Source organism: Podarcis liolepis (genome assembly GCF_965112155.1).
Source record: "Podarcis liolepis genome assembly, chromosome: 5".
In the NCBI taxonomy this organism is placed as follows: Eukaryota; Metazoa; Chordata; class Lepidosauria; order Squamata; family Lacertidae; genus Podarcis; species Podarcis liolepis.
Genome location: NC_139556.1, coordinates 24,779,617 through 24,799,507, shown reverse-complemented (window position 1 = coordinate 24,799,507; position 19,891 = coordinate 24,779,617). Strand labels below are relative to the sequence as shown.

At 43.0% G+C, this 19,891-nt stretch overlaps 1 protein-coding gene and 1 long non-coding RNA gene across 3 annotated transcripts in view; one reads left to right on the top strand and one right to left on the bottom strand.

The window, feature by feature from the left end:
* NRG3 (neuregulin 3) overlaps positions 1 to 19,891 on the bottom strand; it is a 606,841-nt gene that overhangs the window by 553,908 nt on the left and 33,042 nt on the right. The window lies entirely within an intron of this gene.
* On the top strand, positions 17,094 to 19,762 carry LOC310708088. Its single transcript, XR_014526842.1, has 3 exons — positions 17,094 to 17,341; positions 18,991 to 19,179; positions 19,517 to 19,762. It is a non-coding gene; the product is annotated as an uncharacterized lncRNA (long non-coding RNA).

Genomic DNA, 19,891 nt, shown 5'->3' with positions numbered 1-19,891 from the left:
ACACGACTAGACAACAATAAGTTATCTAAAAGTGGTTCCTTAGTGTAGTGGCTGAAAGACTGAGCTGTGCACCAGCAAGTCCCAAGTTCAAATTTTGCCCCTACCGTGAACTAAGTAGATACACACATAAGCAAGAAACCAGCTTGCTTACTTTGAACAAGGAACCGCACAACGCAACACAAGACTCGCAGTACATACTGCTGTATACAGAGATACAAAATAGCTAACAGAAAGGCAGCCATGTGGATAATGTACATAGAGCAATGCAGGGAGTTAGCAGGTGCTTGGCTGACATCTCCCTGATGGGGAATGTAAAGTAGCCTTGCCAAGTCAGACCAGCACCCATTTAGTCCCACATTCCTGCTTCCAAAAGAAGCTGGCCGGATGCCTCTTGCCACTCACAAGCAGCTGGGTGTGAAAGTGATCATAATTTCAGTGCTAATATATTAAATCTATATGGCAGTCGGAAACCAGAAGAGACGAGGCAGCAGACTGTTCAGCACCTTCTCCCCCATATAAGTTGTCAGGCTGTAAAACCGAGCACAGGAGGGTTTTTATACAAGCCCAACATGGCCCGGATATAAGTAGCTTGATTCCTTCCGGCTGCCTGGCTGCTTTCTCCCTTCCTGCCACTGTTAGGCAGCTGTCGTAAAGCATTGAGGCTCAGCTTGGACTGACCCTCCACTTGTAAGCACTTGGTGGAGCAGAGAATAAGGTGTCCGGGCCCTGCTGTTAGTTCAAGCCCTCCAGCACCATCCTAATGCAGGAAAAGCTAAGTGTCTCAGGAAGTTTACAGAGGAGAAAGAGGTGGTATGTGTAAAGCTTTATGCCATTGTGAATGGCACAGACAGAATGGATAGAAATATTTCTCCCTCCTTATAGCTCTAGAATACAGAGAGTTAGGGAATGAAACGGGTTGGCAGTAGGTTCCAAAGAGACCGAAGAAAGTATTCCTATACCCCAACAACACAATTTAAAGAAGCCATTGCTTCCTAGTGGTGTAGCAATAAAACTGCTTACACATTTGTAAAGTTAAGCAGGATCCAGTATGGTTTCAGATTGGATGGGAGACTGTGAGTTGAAGCAGGGGAATTGACTAGAACTAGATGAACTGCAAGGACCCTTCCAACTGTACAATTCTATGATTCTACGGGGATTCTATGAAATCCTCAGCATGATTGAAATTCGCATACATTTCAGTAGCTTTTTTAAAAAAGAATGCTTAAACAAATTCAAAGATGAGAGAACTTTCAAGATGTGTTATTAATGGTAGCTATGTCCAAGTTCAGTGTCCACTGAATGTCAAATGCTAGGGACATCCAGCAGGAGAGAGCTGTTGCCTGTGCTAGAAGCCAAATGCTGATTGGGGGCAGATCCTCAGCATGATTGATCCCTCAGGACTCTTCTTCCACCTGCCACTTATGCAAGGACACTCTTGTCTACACGCAGCACCTTGCCCTGATCAGATAAATAGTTGACTGGCATCCCAGACTCGTGTATTAATTTTCATAGCCCTCGGTCAGAAGAAAGGATGTAGGCTGCACCTCTCCTCATTCTCGTTAGGAAGATTGTCATACTGGTGCAGTCTCAGATTTTAAATGACTCAAACATTCTGCAAATGGGGATAATGAACACTATAAATCTGACATTTACAATGCTTTATGCGATTTCCCAGCAAGTTCCTTTGTCTCCTGTTTATAATCAGGAAGAAAGAAAAGGAGCCGCCTCCCTCAAGCTGCAAAAATATGCCAAAAAGATTACTGTTTAACTTTGTAATGTGTGGTAGTGCACGTACTTGTGCATCATAGTATTCCTTACGTAAATATCAATGCCATAATCCTCCCAACAACATAAAAATGTTATGAATACACATTAATTACAGGGGAAGAGTTTAAGCGTATGTTAGTAAGAAATTTTAGATGTTTTGCTTTTCTAAAGTGCTCTGCAGCAATATACGTTCTAATTGTTCTTTGGTGGAGCCCCTTTAGACCTCCAGAAAAATCAGGTGCTAAAACTTCTTCCTGCCCTCCTTTCTCGCTTCCTCTGCCCTCACCACACCTCATGCTGCCGTGACAGCAGCTTTGACCAAACTGCGGGAGGCAGTGGAAGACAGGAGTGCCTGGCGTGCTCTGGTCCATGGGGTCATGAAGAGTCGGACACAACTAAACGACTAAACAACAACAACAACAACAAGTGCTTGAAAGAAAAAGAATCAACAACACTCTTCAGATTATGAAAGTTCCTTCCTTTTCACTTGGAGCTCATTTATAGTCACTACAGGCAAACAGGAAAGCAACCATGTAAGCAGTTATTGACAAGCCCACTACAAAATTCTATCACAAGCTGTAGATACTGGAGAAAAGGGGATGATTTTTCTTTTTAAAAGGCTGTTCCTCAGGGCCGTAAAACAGCAAAGAATAATAAAATGCTAGTTCCTCTGTATGAATGACTTAACCACTTAACTTCTCTTAATTGCTTGAGCAAACCGTATGATTTAAAAAAATTATTTTACATTTGCAGACATTAACAAAGCTATATGGTATATTGCTGAAGCTGATAAACAACCTAAGTGATGGTGCCAATAATCATTTTGAAAAAGAGATATGCCTCTATCAAACCATTCCAAGAGGCTAATTTGCATCCCGGCCTGCTGAGAACCCCTTGCTCCCTGCTGTCCTCCATCACCATAATGGAGAGCAGCAATCCACACATTGCAAGGTACCAAATCCATATAACCTACTTTTAGATGATTGCTCAAAAGAGATAGCATGACGTCACAAAACCAACTCACTCACTCTTTTTTACTACAGTGGCCCTACGACATGCGAAGAGTTCTCGTCTAGCAATATGCACACACACAGGCAGAGAGGAGCTGATTCAGATGGAAATAATTAGCTTAGAAAAATGAAATCATTGTTTGATGTTAATTCAAAAGCATCTCATCCCCCCCTTGCTGGCAGAAAGAAAAGCAACCTAACACCAACAATGCAATGGCGCTCCTAATGATATAACGTGGTACCTTGGGTTAAGTACTTAATTCGTTCCAGAGGTCCATTCTTAACCTGAAACTGTTCTTAACCTGAAGCACCACTTTAGCTAATGGGGCCTCCCGCTGCCGCCGCACCGCTGGAGCACGATTTCTGTTCTCATCCTGAAGCAAAGTTCTTAACTCAAGGTGATATTTCTGGGTTAGAGGAGTCTGTAACCTGAAGCGTATGTAACCTGAAGCATATGTAACCTGAAGCGTATGTAACCCGAGGTACCACTGTATACCTCTCAGACTCATCTTTCATTAAAATGGGGACAACAATCAAATTAAATTGCATAGCTCCTGCTTGTCTTTAGTTAAATAACGCAACATTATTCAGGGTGGCTTGATCAAACTATATTTTATCACTAACTGGGCAGCTAAAGACAAGTTTCTCAAGCAATACCGCTGAAAGTTCATTTGCCTCCCTTGCACCTTCTCCAGATGTGATTCGTTATCATATTCAAACAGAAATTTTAAAGTGCTTTTGCAAATTTACATCTTTGTTTACCCTCACAGCAGCTCTAAAACGTCAAATGCCACCAAATCCCTTTTTGCAGCTAGAGAATAAGGCTGCATGGTGCTTTCTGCAACCTATAATTGTGCAAAGGAAGAAGAAGATTTTATACCACCTGAAGGTAGGACTTTATTCTCTGTGGCAGCATTCCTAGCTTCTCATAACCCACCCCCAAGAGCATACCACATAGAATTAATCTATGGTTTTGCAAATGTAAAAATTGCCATATTCCTCTTTACTGCCGTCGTTTGTTACATGACGTCTCTGTGTGTCATTTAAAATTGGTGATGGATCTAGAGAGCCACTGGATTGTATGTCGTTGTTTTTTGTAAATAAAGAAATAATGAAAAATCAGACACGGTGCATCTCCTCAGCATCCCTGCAGCCCTGTACTAACATATGTAGGAACGGCCTTCTCAGTTGTTGCTCCCGCCCTCTGGAATGCCCTTGCATCAGATGTCAAGGAAATAAACAACTATCCGACTTTTAGAAGGCATCTGAAGGCAGCCCTGTTCAGGGAAGTTTTTAATGACTGATGTTTTAATGTATTTTAAATATTTTGTTGGAAGCTGCCCAGAGTGGCTGGGCAAACCCAGCCAGGTGGGCGGGATATAAATGATAAATTATTATTATTATTAATAGGCAGTTACCTAACAATGAGTTAAACCATAGGCCCATCTACCTCAGTATTGTCTATCATATTATCATAGAATTGTAGAGCTGGAAGGAACCCTGGGGTTCATCTAGTCCAGCCCCCTGCAATGCAGGAATATGCAGCTGTCCCATATGAGGCTCAAACCTGCAACCTTGGTGTTATCAGCACCACACTCTAATCAACTGAGTGCTGATTGCAGAAGTTCTCTGGAGTTTCCGAGTCTTTCCTAATCCTACCTATCAAGGAGCCAAAGCCCTTTCGGGCAAACATGCGTGAGCTGATTGTGGGAAGGGGTCAGGGAACATACAAAACCCTGACCCCAACTTCCCCGTGTGTGAAGGCTCCACTTTACACCTTGTGTCGGCACTGGAAGAGAGTGCCTCACACATGGAAAGCTATAGCAATAGGCAATATCAAAGCTAGCTAATTTGGCTGGCCATGGCTACATAGACAAGGAGAAGACAAAGCGTAGCCATGAAATCCACCGACCGCACCACTTTTTTTTTTTTTATAAATTTTTTATTGGATTTTCAAATTTTTATGACAACACAACACACACATGAAAGACAAAGACAAGAACACGTACAGTTTCAGAAATCTTACTTTCTTAACCTTGGTCGTTGACTTCCCCGCACCCCACCTCCTGCATTCCACTTCCCATAGTTATATCAGCAAATTATTATTTTATCTTCTTACCATTTTGATATTACATCTTTTGTAAAAAATTAAGTTCTTTCCTAAGTTGGACTCGAAAGTCTCTTCCATCAATTTCCCATTTTTTATAAAACATAAAACACATTAACTAAAACCAAAATCATAGGCGTTTTTTGAAATTCTGTTTTCCCCTCCTCCCATCCCCGGTTTCCGTCCCTTCCCAAGTACAAGTCCAAAATGGCATTTCTTAGCCTGGATTCCTCACGTCTGAGGCCTTCAAATCTATTTCAGTTCCTCTCCGCCGGTTTTGTTGGTAATCCTTCATGTTGGTCTTCGGATCTCGAAGGAGTTGTATCCCAGTCAGGCCAGATTTTCTTCCCACAAAATCACTTGAAACCAGCTGCTGCAAAATTTCCACCAGTCCTTCAAATTCCAAACCAGAATAGAGATACAGATAAGAGTCAGAATGAAAATAAAGATAAAGGCCCCAGTCATATTTCTTCTTTCTTTTAAATTCTTGGATTCCCAGTATTCCAGGAGCCTTTTCCTTCATCTTGCGGATCTTTTGCAGATTTATACTCCACATAATCCAAGGGTCTTCTTGTTTATAATCCATTTGTATGGGCTTCTGATTTGTACCTTCCATCTGTACTTTCTCCTGTACTTGTTTAGTCTCATTTCCTTCTTGCGTTATCTCTTTCCACTCGGCTGCAGATTTTTTCTCACTCAAGTCCTCCATACTTTCAACAGAGTTGCTTATTCCAGCAGTCAAGGTCATAAGTTGTTTGTTCATGGCAAAACTCTGCTCTTGTAGAATTCCCACAAGATAGAATGTTTTTTCTAGCTCAGCTAGTAAGTTTCCATCCACAGCCATTGTAATGTCTCAGACTTCCCCCTAGGGGGAATCTAGTTACAATAATCTTTTCCCAACAATCCTTTTCCTCTTAATTTATTTCTTTGTATCCAAACACTTTAGTTAATTTATATCAATTTTAGTCCAGCGAAATCTTGAGTAACAAACTCTTTCACTTTAAGTCACCCGTTTGACAGCTTTTGACAGCTGTCAAACTCCTTTCCTCTTCAACAGGCTTAAAAGCAGAACTCTCCCGGGCCCGGGAGGGGGGATTACAAACGGCAAAAGAAAAAGTTCCAAAACACCACTCTTGCACTCCAGCTCCACGCTTCTTTCATCCAATCGTGGAAGTTACTATCCTTTTAAACTCACCCCGAAAGGGTAGGCTCTCCAACTTAGTTTTCCTGCTGTTGCTTTAAATAATCTGCAGGAGGGGGGGTGCGGACTTCCCTTTGACACATCCCCCGGTCGTACCAAATTTACGAATCAGTATTTTAAAGTCCAGGTTCCAATCTACTCACGGGTTGCTTCTTTTTTGAGTCCAAATTTGAGGAAAAAAGTCAGCGCTCTTCAGCCATGGCACACGGCTCCGCTCCGCTGGGGTAGCGATCTACTCCCAGCACCACGCCGCTCTCCGTACCCTCTTCGTGGGTCGGGGAGGGCGCTTAAGGTGCCCACCGAGTCACCAGGTCCTCAGGCATCCGCGCCTGAGGTTTTTGAGGGTCCCCGCGTCGCCGTCGCGGCAAGACCCGTCCCCAGCAGAGCCGATTCCCTCCGGAGCTCGGAGGGAATCCGCCATTAGCTGTTCGCGCCAACCCGGAAGTCCCACCGACTGCACCACTGGTAAGTGTCACCTGTAGCTTCTCTCCTACTGTTCCCCCATCAGGCTAGTTTTGAAGTAAGGCCAGTGCACACTGGGACATATATGTTTAAACTATTTCCCAGTGTGCAGCGATACTAAAGGTTTGTGGCAGATTTACAAATCTGGATCATTTACAAGTTTAGCCTTTTCCTACCCCCATGAGCTCTGGGAGCAAAACTCTTCAAAGTAAGCAGCTACTCTCATTGGTGGTTCCAGAACCACCTTAGTCAAAAGAGATCAATACAGATCCTGCCACATCGTGGTTGCAGTTATGACCATCCAAAATGTCCGACAGACCATGGCAGGGATCCCTCTTTCCACTGCAGGGCTACAGTGTCATTTTAAAAAAGGAACTTGGTATTTTATTAACTTATTATTAACGTAGCTTATCTTTTTTATTTTTATATAACCATCATAAAGTGACCTTTAATGTATATTAATGTATCTGAACTGATAATTAACTTAGATGCAAAAAAGCATATTTTTATTACATTTCACTTTACACAGAGATATGCTAGTCTTGAGTAATTCATGCACCGAGATGGTGCCAGAGTATTTGTGTTTATAGGTGCAAAACCAGGCATGTGTGCGTCTTGGCATAATATAACCACAATTCAGCTTATAGACATTATTCATATTCAGTGCTTTCCATAAACTTCTCATCTTTTTCTTTCTGACAGCCTGATCGCATGTAGCATCCTAATAAGAATTCAGGAGCAAGATTCCTGGCACTGATGTTCAATATTAACTTTCAAAGTGCAGCCTTGCTATTGTTTAATATTTCAAATGTTGCCTTGTGTTAAGTGTGAGACGGGCCAGGAATGGCAAAGTAGAGGCAAGCAGTCTCAAAGAAGGAAACTAAACCATAATTTCACTCACAACCTTCAGGAATATTTGTTTGTTTGCTCATTATTCTATGTATTTTAAACATTCATATGCTGCTCAAGTCATCTAGTCATAAATACAAATATAAGTGAATCAATTTTTACATTCATTTGTGTAAAAGAGTAGTCAGTGGCAGAACAAATTCTGGGATGCGGGTGAATGGAGGAAGAGGTTAGAATTATTTCACTTGGTGATATTTTATTTGGCTATCTGGGCATTGCAGTTTGAGAAATCTGTGAGGGGGGCAGGGGTCATGTGAATAGAAAGCTGTAGAATCCAGGATTCTCCTGTTGAAAGGAAACCACTTGAAATCTCTTAGACCACTTTAAGTTGTTTAAGGAAAGAAACCATAACAAATGCTCAAAACAAACCATCAGTGTTCTAGCACACACTGCTCTGTGGTCCCCACTTCATTCCCCTTCCACTCCTAGCTAGCAAACCACGAGCCTTGACTTGTTGCATCATCCAAACTCATTGTTCTTTTCTCTCCTTACAATCGTTAAACAGGAGGCAAGATTTGTTGCTACTTTACTACTCATGGTTTGTTGGAAACAAGCCATGAATTGGGGTTCAGGCAACATGACAAGCCCAAACTGGCAGGTTGCCGCTTCCAGAGCAGCTTGGCCAGGGAGCAGGAGAGCAGGAAAGTGAGAACTTTTGATCAGTCTTCACACTGCACATGTTAAGTCACTGTTAAAAAAATGGTCTATTAGAAAAATAGGTAACTTGTCCTCAATGCCACTTCTATACCTAAGGGCTGGAAAGTGGTCAGTTTAGCTCCAAGTTGTAAAATGGGATCCAGGGGGTATCCAGAAAATTATAGGCTGATTAATATAACAGTCCACCAGAAAACTGGTGGAAGGTGTTATTAAAGCATTAGCAGCATACAGAAGACCAGGTCTTGGGGGCAATGTTGCAGCTCCACTGGTGCAAAGGTCTTCTCTGTGTGTGACATAACTCCCGCTTCCTCTCCTGCCCTTTCCAGCCCTCAGTGTGACCTCAAAATCAGCTCTGAGGACGGGAACCCTTCAAAGCAGATTTTGTGGAAATGGTGGGCTGGGCAGTGGAAACTGAAGTCCCACTGCACCCATAGAATCCTGCTGGCATAGCACTGAATACTTTGTTTTGGTGTTCTAAAATGGTACGTCCTGTCTCACTAACCTTTTAGAGTTCTTTGAGATTATCAAGCATATAGACAGATGCAGTCCAGTCAATACTGTGTACTCAGATTTTCAAAAAGCTGAATTCTCCTACTTTCCCTCCAGGAGGAATAGGGCAAGAATTTTAATGTGGTTCCAAAACACACACACACACACACACACACACACACACACACACACTGCTTTTACCAGCCTCTTTGCTATCAGGCTTCATCAAACTAGCTCAGTAGCTCTCTAATTTATTTCACTGGGCCACACTTTCAGAACAATAATTTGCTCACCCCACACCAATTTTTTATCGATAAGAAATACCAAAAACAGCTCCTAGCAGTACCTAATTTATAACATAGAAGGCAATAGCTTTATAATATGATAAAGCAATATTCTGAAAGTATAAAAAGATGTAGCTACATAAGAACATGAATCATTCCCCAAATATAATTATAAACTAGCCTCTTGCATATGTACCTTAAGTATTTATACAAACTCAGTGAGAGGTGTGAGCTTGCTTTTGCCGGGTAATCTCATTAGGTCTAATTTGGGACTAACTCTTTTCTAGAAGATTTTATTAAAGCTTTTTCAAAATACAATAAAATAAAAACTTAATCTAATTAAAAACAAAAGCAGAGAAAGAAATAGGAATGGAAATGCAGAGTCCTCTCTCAAAGGTAGCTCTTAACCCTTGTCACTCACAGAAAGTGGTGGACCCTCCCAGCTCTTACCTGAGAGCTTTCCTTTCTTCTCCCCGTGAGACAAACAAACTCTCATCTCCTCAACACAAAGAAGCCTTTCTCTTTTCTGATCTTTCATATTCGGCAGAGTTGAAAATCCCTGTTCATAACAATCTGTCATGGAGAACTCTAGAAGAATAAGCAATGCTCTCGCTCTCATTTTGAAATGATATCTATTCATATTCTGTAAATATAAAAGAATTACTTTGATACTATACTATACTACACTGAAGTGTCCTAATGTTTCTTTGATTGTCCTTGAATCTTCCTTCCATGCCCTTTGAGAAGCACTAACCCAGATGCATGAATAGGTATTGGGATGGAAGCTCCAATCTCATGTAACCTACCTTGCCTTTCTTCCTTTTGTCTATTTCTTTTGAACACTTCCCCTCCCCTTATTCAGGTAGTCAGTCACTTCATTTTCCACTTTGGGTTAGCCCAACACCAAATGACACCACCAGAAAAAACCATTTATAAGCACGTTCAGTCACAGCTGAGTTGGATGATGTCCCATAGGCATGGAGCGGTATGGAAGGTTGGGCCACCCTGTAGCTCCCAGCTACATCAACAAAGCCAACTAAAGCCCACCAGCCATTCATGGTAACCCAATGGGGACTCAATAAACTACCTGTGCTTTGTTGCCTGCATAATATTGTAACCAGATGCCAGTGATATAGTCCCTGGCTGGCCACAAGAGGTGGTTGATGTGCTCTGCTGAGCTTGGTGGGTCACAACAATTAATGCAAGTCTACTGTAACCTTTGTCTCCTAGGAAGCAGTGTCTAAAAACATAGTTCTCTCCAAAGCAATGTAAAGGGCAGGCATATTTAAGTATGTTCAAATAGGGAGGAGTTCTCATCCTATTGATATGTGGAATACTATGAATGCACACTCTTTCTCAATTGCAACTGAAGTGGCTTTGCTGCTCTACACCCGTAAATAACGCTCATTGAAATTGCATTTCCATTCCTTCCTAGAGGCAGTTGTTCAAAGGAGTAAACATACCCCGCTGATCTTTAATCACTGCTCAGCAGTAATGAGGTCATCTATTTCTATAGCTAGCTGGCCAACTATCAAAACCTAAATCTTGCAAATACTGTACAAAGCCACATGCAAACAAACAGCCATTTGATGACTGGGCAAATATTTCTTAAGACTTTATACTACAGAGGAAATTGTCACCGTTAGCACTTGTGCACAATAAAATATCTTATTGTTAGCACATAAACTAGACTGGATGTGGAATGTGCAAGAAGAAGCTGCCCTCTTTTCTACGCCATTATTATTTTTTTATTCACCAGGTGCGGTGAATATTCATATAGGAGAAGAAGAAGAAGAAGAGGAGGAGGAGGAGGAGGAGGAGGAGGAGTTTGGATTTGATATCCTGCTTTATCACTACCCTAAGGAGTCTCAAAGTGGCTAACATTCTCCTTTCCCTTCCTCCCCCACAACAAACACTCTGTGAGGTGAGTGAGGCTGAGAGACTTCAAAGAAGTGTAACTAGCTGAAGGTCACCCAGCAGCTGCATGTGGAGGAGCAGAGACGCGAACCCAGTTCACCAGATTATTAGACTACCGCTCTTAACCACTACACCACACTACACCAACCTTGAATCTGACTCAGCAAGATGGCATGAATTAACTTTATGAGGTGATAGACAAATATAAATCTTAATCAATCAAATAAAAATAAGAATATCACAAATAAATAAATCAGCCCATGTTCATCAGCCATTCCTGGAAAATATTGGTGGTCTCCAAAAATACATTTGCATTTTACTTCTCACAGGAATGAATGTAAGGCTTATCCAATCTAAGATAAGAAACTATTAACATCAGTGAAGGACAGGGGTGTTAAAGGTTTTCAAAGAAGAGCACTCACAAAACTGAGTGCTGCTATTGTGGGTCAAGCACGGCTCACTCAATCACCCTTTGAGCTCTTGCTGCCTTTGCCTGCACCAAGACTCCCCTGGGGCAAGAGGAGGTGGCAGTGGGTGGCCTAGCTCTTCAGTGGAGTGTCATCTCCTGCTGAGGATTACAAGTCCTGACGTGAAAGTAATGCTATTTGCACCAGTTTCCATCAGGGAAAGGCCCTTCCATGACTCATGTCCCCAGTTAAACTTGGTGGGCCCCTTGGGAGTGAGCAGGAGCACAGGATGGGTGGAGGTGGAGGTGGCCGATGCTTCAAGCACCCATTAGCAGGGATGGGTGTATATGCGAATCTAAGTTTCTCTCAGTTTCTATTTTTTTCCAGTCTTAAATTCAGTTCTCCACATTTCCACATCAGTTTAATTTTTTTAAAAATAAAATCCTCCTGAAAATACATCAGCATTTTTGTGCAAATTTCTCTGAAGGGACAGATTTTTTGTGTGCCATTTCCCCTAATGCACACATCTTTACAAAGCAATTTCCCCTAATATAACGTATGTGGTTTACCCTAGTTATATGCATTACTGTACATATTATTTGGAGAATATTGCACTGCAAAATTCAGAGAGGTGCAAATTTACATAGGTTCACCACAGAATGTGAATCAAATTGAATTTCTCCTCTATCTCTACCCATGAGTGTTTGCCTGCACTCTCTCTTTCTCTCTGATGGAGCACAGGAAACAGAAGTAACATGGCAATTAATCCTTTCCCTCAGAAATCAGTGGGGAATTTTGGAGGGATGACAGCCTTACTTTGCAGCATCTCTCTGTTCTTTTGAGTGCAGCCCATGTTGCAATCCTAAGCACTCTTGCATGGCAATTAGCCACACGGCCGCTAATTGCACTTACTTCGGCATCATACGCACTATCAGCTGATTAGTTAACCACTGAATACCTGAATACACTGAAGACCTGCATCACTAACGTAAAAGGTTGTGGTTTCATTGCAAACGAGAGGGTTGTTGCCAAAAATATGAACTTATCAATTTTGGAGTATGAATTGGTCCAAACGTAACCCGCAAAATGCACACCTGTATTATGAATTGAGCACCATTTCCCAGAAATGCTCCCACCATGTGCCCTCCAAAAGTCCTTCTCCAGCTCAAAACACAGAAACGAGATTCTGCAGATGCATGGCCAGTGGACAAGCCAGTAGCTTTATGGGCACTTACGGAAAAGTCATATCCCTGACTCTCACAAAACACTTGTAATAGGTTGCTGGGGAAACTGCAGAAACTACAAAGCCAACTACTTTGGAGGTCCACGCACAAAACGTATTTATTGTGAAGCCTTTACTCTCTTGCCATAAAGCCCTTACTCTCTTGCTAATTGCTATGAACTCTGTGCCCAGACCCCATACAAATCTACAGCTCTCTTGTTCTCAGGCATGCTTATTTTATGAAGCGAGTGGCAAGGAAATCCAGAGTGGCTCTTCACCAGGGCTGATGCTTAAAGCTACAATTACCAACGCTGTAAGCCAGAAAAGAGGTTACGGAAAATAAATGGTTCTCCCTCCCCCAAAAAACCCATGTCAGTACTTGCTATGAAAAGTGTTAACTACCAGCTCGATTTCATATCAAGCTGAGGAGGAAGATAAGGAGGTAACTTGAACTTTACAACACTGTGGCAGCTAGGCTATATTACACCACAAACACATGCACACTTGTCCTGCTGCAATGGGGACAAGTTAAGGAGAGTTCACCTCTCACTGACTTTTGCTTCTTTATTCTGAAATTGAACCAATGCAGAGGAGGACAAGCCTCAGGGCTATTCAGGTTGAGCAATTCATATTAAGACAGTCAGTATTGTCTAGTACAGGGGTCGCCAACGTGGCACCCACAGGTGCACATGCACCCAAAGAGGTCTTCCGTTTCTTCACATTGCTGGAATTAGGCTTGAAAGAAGTATTCTGATGTAACAATGGAATAGGCTTGAGTGTGTGGCAATGCATGTGTGACACTCAGAACAAGTTTCTTCGGTGTGTAAATATGCCCATAGGCCCCCAAAAGTTTGGCCACTGCTTATGTGGCAGGCCAGCTAAGAGGCTCGGGAATCACAGGTTGTGAGGAAGCTCTGTTATGACAGATATTCCCCCCAACCAAGCCCTCATGTGACAGCTGCAAGCAACCACATGAGAATTATGCTTATGCTATTAGGACCTTTTAAACATCAGAGAACATATCAGAACATCTGACTGTCTGATCACAAGCTGCTTCCCTCAATAGCTGAGCTGTACAAATCAATAAGTGTGCCTTCCTTCACACTAACACTTGTACATCCCTAGAAATAGCTTGTACCTGTGTTTAGTGTAAAGCATATAGGAACCTGGCATATTATGCTCCAAAGCCCTCCATTTCCCTGCCTCAAAATGTGACTTGTGATCCATCTTCTTTCCCCACATTTACCAAAATGTGTGGTCAAGACACATTTGTGGTTAGGACTCATCAGTCTCACTCACAGCAGGATCAATGAGGCTGGAGGTGACATGCCCTCCCATGGGCAAGAACTGCAAGCCCCACTTTAGATGTAGCAGCACAAGGAAATCTCATTGACATGAGTTGTCTTTTCTCTGCTTGCATGTAACACACGGATGCAGGTCCAGGAAACAAATGCGGACTTCCAAGGCTCTCCCTCCCAAGACACAACACCTCTTTCCAGGCAATGTCTCCTATCAGAGCTGCTTTGTTTCCTCCTTGAGTGATTTTGCCTGACTGGAATGTGTCCTTGAACTCTGATAATGCCTCTTGCTTGTCTGGATGGGAGATACAGAGGAGTGTGTAAGTGTGTGTAGACTCAGGACTGTGGTGGTGGGACACAGGGAACCAGTCTATGCAAAGGACAAGCTGGAAGATGCCAGATGCACAATGACTGAGTGACCAAGGGGGTTCTGAAGAAGGAGGCCCTTCCAGGACAGGGCTGGGTGCGGAGTGTCTCAGTATGAGTGCAGACTCAGACAGAGAGGAGTTAGAGGTTTCCCTGCTGCCCAACAGCTAGGCACTCCCAGGCCTGCTGGCTCTCCTCCTCCCTGACACACTGCTTGAGGGGAGTCCTGCATGCTGCTGAGCAACAGGCCAGATGGGCCCAGAGAAGAAGTCCGTCCCTCCACTGCTTTCTATGTCTGCTTGGAAGAGTGAGAGGCTAGAGGGGGAAGGTGGGGGGGGGGAATGGTTAGTTCCAGCAATGTCTTCAGCTAGGTGAGATGAGCCAGAGGAACTCTACTGTGTTGTTTAGTTTCTGTGAATAAAAGCTAATTGCATTCCATGTCTCAAGCCCTTTCCTGACCTGTGGATGACCTGTACTTGCCTGACAGCTCCTTGACATCTGCCAATTTTCATTTCTGGGCTACCTTCCCAAGTTGACAAGCTCTACCTGCCCCTCACTTCCCTCTACAGCACAGGCAGAAACCACCTTCTTGACCATTGGACCCACTACTGGTCATCTCTGCTCACTCCCATTGGCTACCCTCACCTGGTTAGCTAGCCAGTCAAAGCTGTTTCCTGGAGTGTGACTGCTGTAACATGCTGACAACCTCTAGGAGCCACAGGTGAGAGTTGAGTGCAGGGTGGGGACCAAAGATGGACAAACTACCCAAGAAAGAGCATGATGTGTCCCTCACCAGAGGTACTCCTCCCCTAATATCCCATATACCCCAACAGTACTCAACAACATGACTGTGCTAAAAGCTCACTCTAGGAATCATTATGCTTTAAAAAAATCTGTGGGTGTTATCTAAGACACAATCGTTTTTTTCATCTGCACAGCTGCACATACACACACAGTGCAAGCAAGAACAAAACAAAACCCAAAACCCACAGACATATTTGAAACTGATAGAGCTGGAGATGAGGGCAACAGGGAAATATCAGCATGGGATGGAGTTCTGTGTCGCCTTAAGGAGGACTAATCATTCAGTCACACAAGCAATTTTCATGATGCCTTGTTCAATAAAATAGAAGTGCCCTCCTATCTTGTATTGCCATGGTTACGGGAGAAGGGAGCGAATGTATCTGATACAGGCAGGCAACTTCCAACTCAAAAACTCTCAAAACTACTCCCCTCCTTCCATTATTATTTTACCACTTTAAAAAGAATCCAGAGACTTGTCTCAGAAAGGATAACACATTCAGTAGAAGGTGGAAACTAACTAATAAGAACAGACTTCAGGGGGCTCTTAGCATGGTGCTGTTGACGGCCCCAGAACCTCCCCAAAACATGCAATGCAATTGCACTTTTGTGTGTGTGTTGCTGCCACTGCCACAATAGCACCAGCAACACCACTTACAGCCACCCTCACTGAGTTTCAGGGTAGCATTTTAGTGGTAGATTTCATTGATGTATGGGCGGGGCAATTTAAAAGGTGTTTTTTTTGGGGGGGGAATTAATGGTGAAAAGCCATGGCATATAGGAGCCAAGCTTGACACCCATTCACAAGCAGCAGCACTGTCCACCCACTGCTAAAATGGCAGTACAGGGATCCCATGAGGAAGACAATATGGTAACAGAGCTGGGTTAGGCCAGCTGGGGCCCTTCTGAGCTGCTGGGGTCATTGGCCAGTACCTGACCAGAGACTGGGAACCAAAAGGCAGAAGAAAATTTGGTTAACTCTGTGGAAACATTTTATTCTAACATGCAATTAACACTCAGCATTAATGGATTTCAGTAAGTGAGCAAGTAGAAAGTTCTGTTCGCCATCTCAGCTGTACCATGCCATTGATTATTAACAGATTTACAGAAAATAGAATCAAGATGGAGACCGGAAGAGTTAAGGGCAAGGTAATTTGTCCTCAGCTGTCACCCACATGTCCTTTGTTTGTTTGTGAGTCAGTTTTCGTAAGTAGGGTTGACAAGAATACAGACCAAGGCCATAATGGTTCATTTATTATTTCCGTGAGTAGGATATGAGAGTGTTAAGCAGAGCAGAGGACCATCACACCCTGATGGAATAATTTATAGGATGACTGCACCATACAAACAGGAACAGTTTGGATAAGTGTGTTGCTGCCCGATATCACTCCTGTTTATAGTCAGGCCATTTGATATCATAAACATGCTGGCATTCTAATGAGGGACACAAGATGATGCACAAAGCATTAAAACTCCCTTCTCCTGAAGATACACCAAAAGCTCATGTTTGGGAATCCTCTGAAAAGCAGTGCCTTCAAAAGCTTGACTTGACAAGACCACCCAAGCCAGCAAAATAGATTCTGAACTAGTTAGATCTTTTTTTAAAAAAAAAAAATCCTAGCACAGCAAATAGGTTTCAGCAAGGACTGAAAATGCTGAGTCAGAGGATAAACAGCAACAGGAGTCCATATAAAATCTAGACTGGTAGCCCACACTCAAAAATGGGCAAGAAACCTCAGGCTTCTCTGGTCCTCAGGCCACGTCAATCCCCAAGCCATACTACTTTCCCTCAAACCACACCACCTCACAGGCCCCCTTCTGCACCTGCCTAGAATGCTGAACTGTGATAATGCCTCTTGTTTCCCTGATGGAGGATGGAGAGCTGTAGGGGAGTTGTTTAGTACAAAGGTAAGAGGACCTTTGCTCTTTCCACTGCCCTCTGGCCCCAGAACGTTGTCCAAAAGGGTATGTGGGCCAAGGTAGGAAAGGGTTATCAATTCTGTTCTAAAAGGGAAAAGGATGTACCCAGTGGCTGAAGATCAGACCAGCAAATGTAAGAACACTGTTGCCATATCAGTTATGAGCACATTTCCTGTGATTGGTTAGTTGCTATGCATGCAAATAAGAAGGGAGGAGTGCTTTTGTGACATCAACAGTTGCTCCAACATCATTCACACTCAAAACTGAGCTCTCTGGTATTTTCCTTACGTTTGAGCTGAGGGTAGGGATTGGTGGTATGACCATTTTTATCACAAAGGCAAAAGAAGAGGGAAGCAATGTTTCTTCTCCTACACAGATCCCAAAAGTAAAGAGCCACTGTGCTTCTCTACCCTGTGTGATAGATTTTAAGCAGAGATATCACCGAATTTCTCCTAACTCTATGGCATATTTGGCACATATTTGGCATAACATCCAAAGAAATCTGAAGAAAGCCAAAGGATTTGGTAAGATGCTGGTTCCTACAAGAGGAGTGGGATATTATTATATAGGTTTTGCACTGGCCCAGAATACTACATCATGATCTAAAGTGCAGCCAAGCCAAGCCCCAGCTTCCCAACAGTAATCTCTTTCCTTCCGTTTTGAAAGCTAAATGCACTTGTGTTTCCAAGCACCAATATAATTGCCTCAAGTAAAATACAACTTGGCAAATAATTTACATTGCAAGATTGTGAACACTTAAGTGCAGCGATAAGCTTCCTGGCATGATCAACTAATGCAATCTTACCATTACATGGATCTGCATTGCAAATTGCTCTTTGGAAATCATAATATATTTGTTCAAGAGAAGCTTAAATGGGATGCTTGGATATTCAGTAAAGTCTGGTTGCTTCATCATTGTGATATATAATACACACAAGCACACACTTTCTAGGAAAGCAAGACAAAAGTTTCCCTCTTGAATTAATCTTGTTGAGAAACTCATGTTGCAAGTTTGCTGCCAGGGCCTTACGATTTCTCTGAAAAATATATTGTTGTGCCATGCCTAGAAACTTTAAGGGCTTGCTAAACTTGTGGATATTATAATTTCACCTGAAAGTCCCAGTGGGCATTCAGGTATGGTAGAAAAGGCTTTAATGGTCCTTAATGGCTTAGAATTTTAGGCCTAACCCTGCTCCTGACCATAGCTTCTCACCTGCCACTAAAGTTTCCCCTGAACAGCCTCCCGTCCAAATCCCTTTTCCTTGTGCATCCTGCCTTTTACTCATAAACCTGAGGGCAAGGATTGATTCATTTCTGATCTTTGTAAGCTGCTCTGCAAGCCTTTTCTTGGCTGAAGAGCCAGCTAAAAATGCTTTAAGCAAATAAACAAAACAAATGAAACAGTACTTCCCTTTGTCCATTCTGAAGCTACTGTCAATCAGTTTTATTGGGTGGCCCTGAGAATTTTTGGAAGACTGTCAAAGGTATTTCACGCCGCATCATCCATATGTTACAGCATCATCATCACGTAACACAGGGGTGCCCTTGTGTGTCCCTTCCTGTCTATTCCAAAGAGAGACAAAGCAGTCCCAACATCACGGGGCAGTTGTAATGCTCTTTCCCACGAATTTGGAGGCTGCAATCTAATGCACAGTGACCAAGGAGGGAAGAGAAAAGAACAGCTGCATATCATTGGGCTGCATGCATTTGCTCAGGATTTTCTGTCACAAGAGGTCAGGTTTTTCCCCAGCATCCCTTGCAAGGCTCACAAGCAGAGCTGTAGCAGCCAGGTGTCAGGGACTAGCAGGCGCCAGGGAGTGGGTGTAGCCAGAAGATGATCCAGGGGATATGGGTAGCGATTTATGGGGTTTTGTCAGGAATGACAGGATGCACCAGGAGTTGAGGGAGAGATGGTGTCTGAAGGGAGGGGGCTGCCAGAATCACCTCTGTTTCCTCCCCCATTGTCCACTAAGACTAGAAGGGACTTGAAGACACAGTGGCAACTTCCATGTAGGCTTAGGCCCACACTGTCAAGCGAGGGTACTTAGGTTTTGCAAGCGGGCATAGTCCCACCATTGCTCAAACAGTCCAGCTCAGAGCACAAGCCACCAGAGAGGTGTTTGTGTGTTTAGTGCACCAAAGAACTAAACTACCTGCTGTTTGTCTTCCTTAGGCTGGGTGTTCTCAGGACACCAGTTTTACAACTTGCCGCAGACAAGCAGCTGCCTTTGAGACAGCCGAAAGAAGATGGTGCTGCAGGAGGAGAAATCTTCCTCGTGGCAGAGAACCAGCCTAGGGGCTTTTGTTTGTCCATATGAACTGAAGCATTTTATCTCTGTTACTCACGACAACAAAGAAGCTGGTGAGGGTTGCAATGATTATTTTCTTCATATAAAGAAAAACAGGGTACAAAATGGATTATTATTCCATAGTGTAAAATGGATTACTTTATAGGCTCCTGACAATATCTTTCATGTACAGTCATTTGTCTAGTTTATGAAATTGTTGTCCATATCATTTTCTCCAAAGCTTTTATCTCTTCTAATGGTATTCAGCCAACCCTCAAAATGACTGCTTTCTCAGATGCTCTTTCTATTGCCGCTGTGCTCCAGGACTTCTGCTTAGAAGCTTCACCAACCTCTTTTCTATCTCCTTTCCACCCTCCATTCATTTTCTACACTGCGTTGGCTGTGATCCAGAGAAAGGAATAAGGTGGGTCAAGAGAGAGAGAGAGAGAAAGAGAGAGAGAGAAATTCTCTCATGGAATGGCAGCAGCAGAAGCAGGAGGAGGAGCTGAATGCAAAAAGAAATGAATTATTCCCTAACTGAGCTGCCCCTAGCTGTTGGAGCTGGTGACCAACCTGCAAGATGAGAAAGCTAGCAGGCTTTGACCTTGAATATATGAATGGAGAAGATCAATCCCTGTGCTATATAAATAATAAATGCTAATAACTTTCCATAAATAAATGCCATCAGCTGTTTATTTGTGCAGGGGGTGGGGGGAAAGGATTTTGAACACAATGAAATTGCAACCCAATGAGCAGCTTGATAGAGAGGTAGAAAGAGATCTTGAT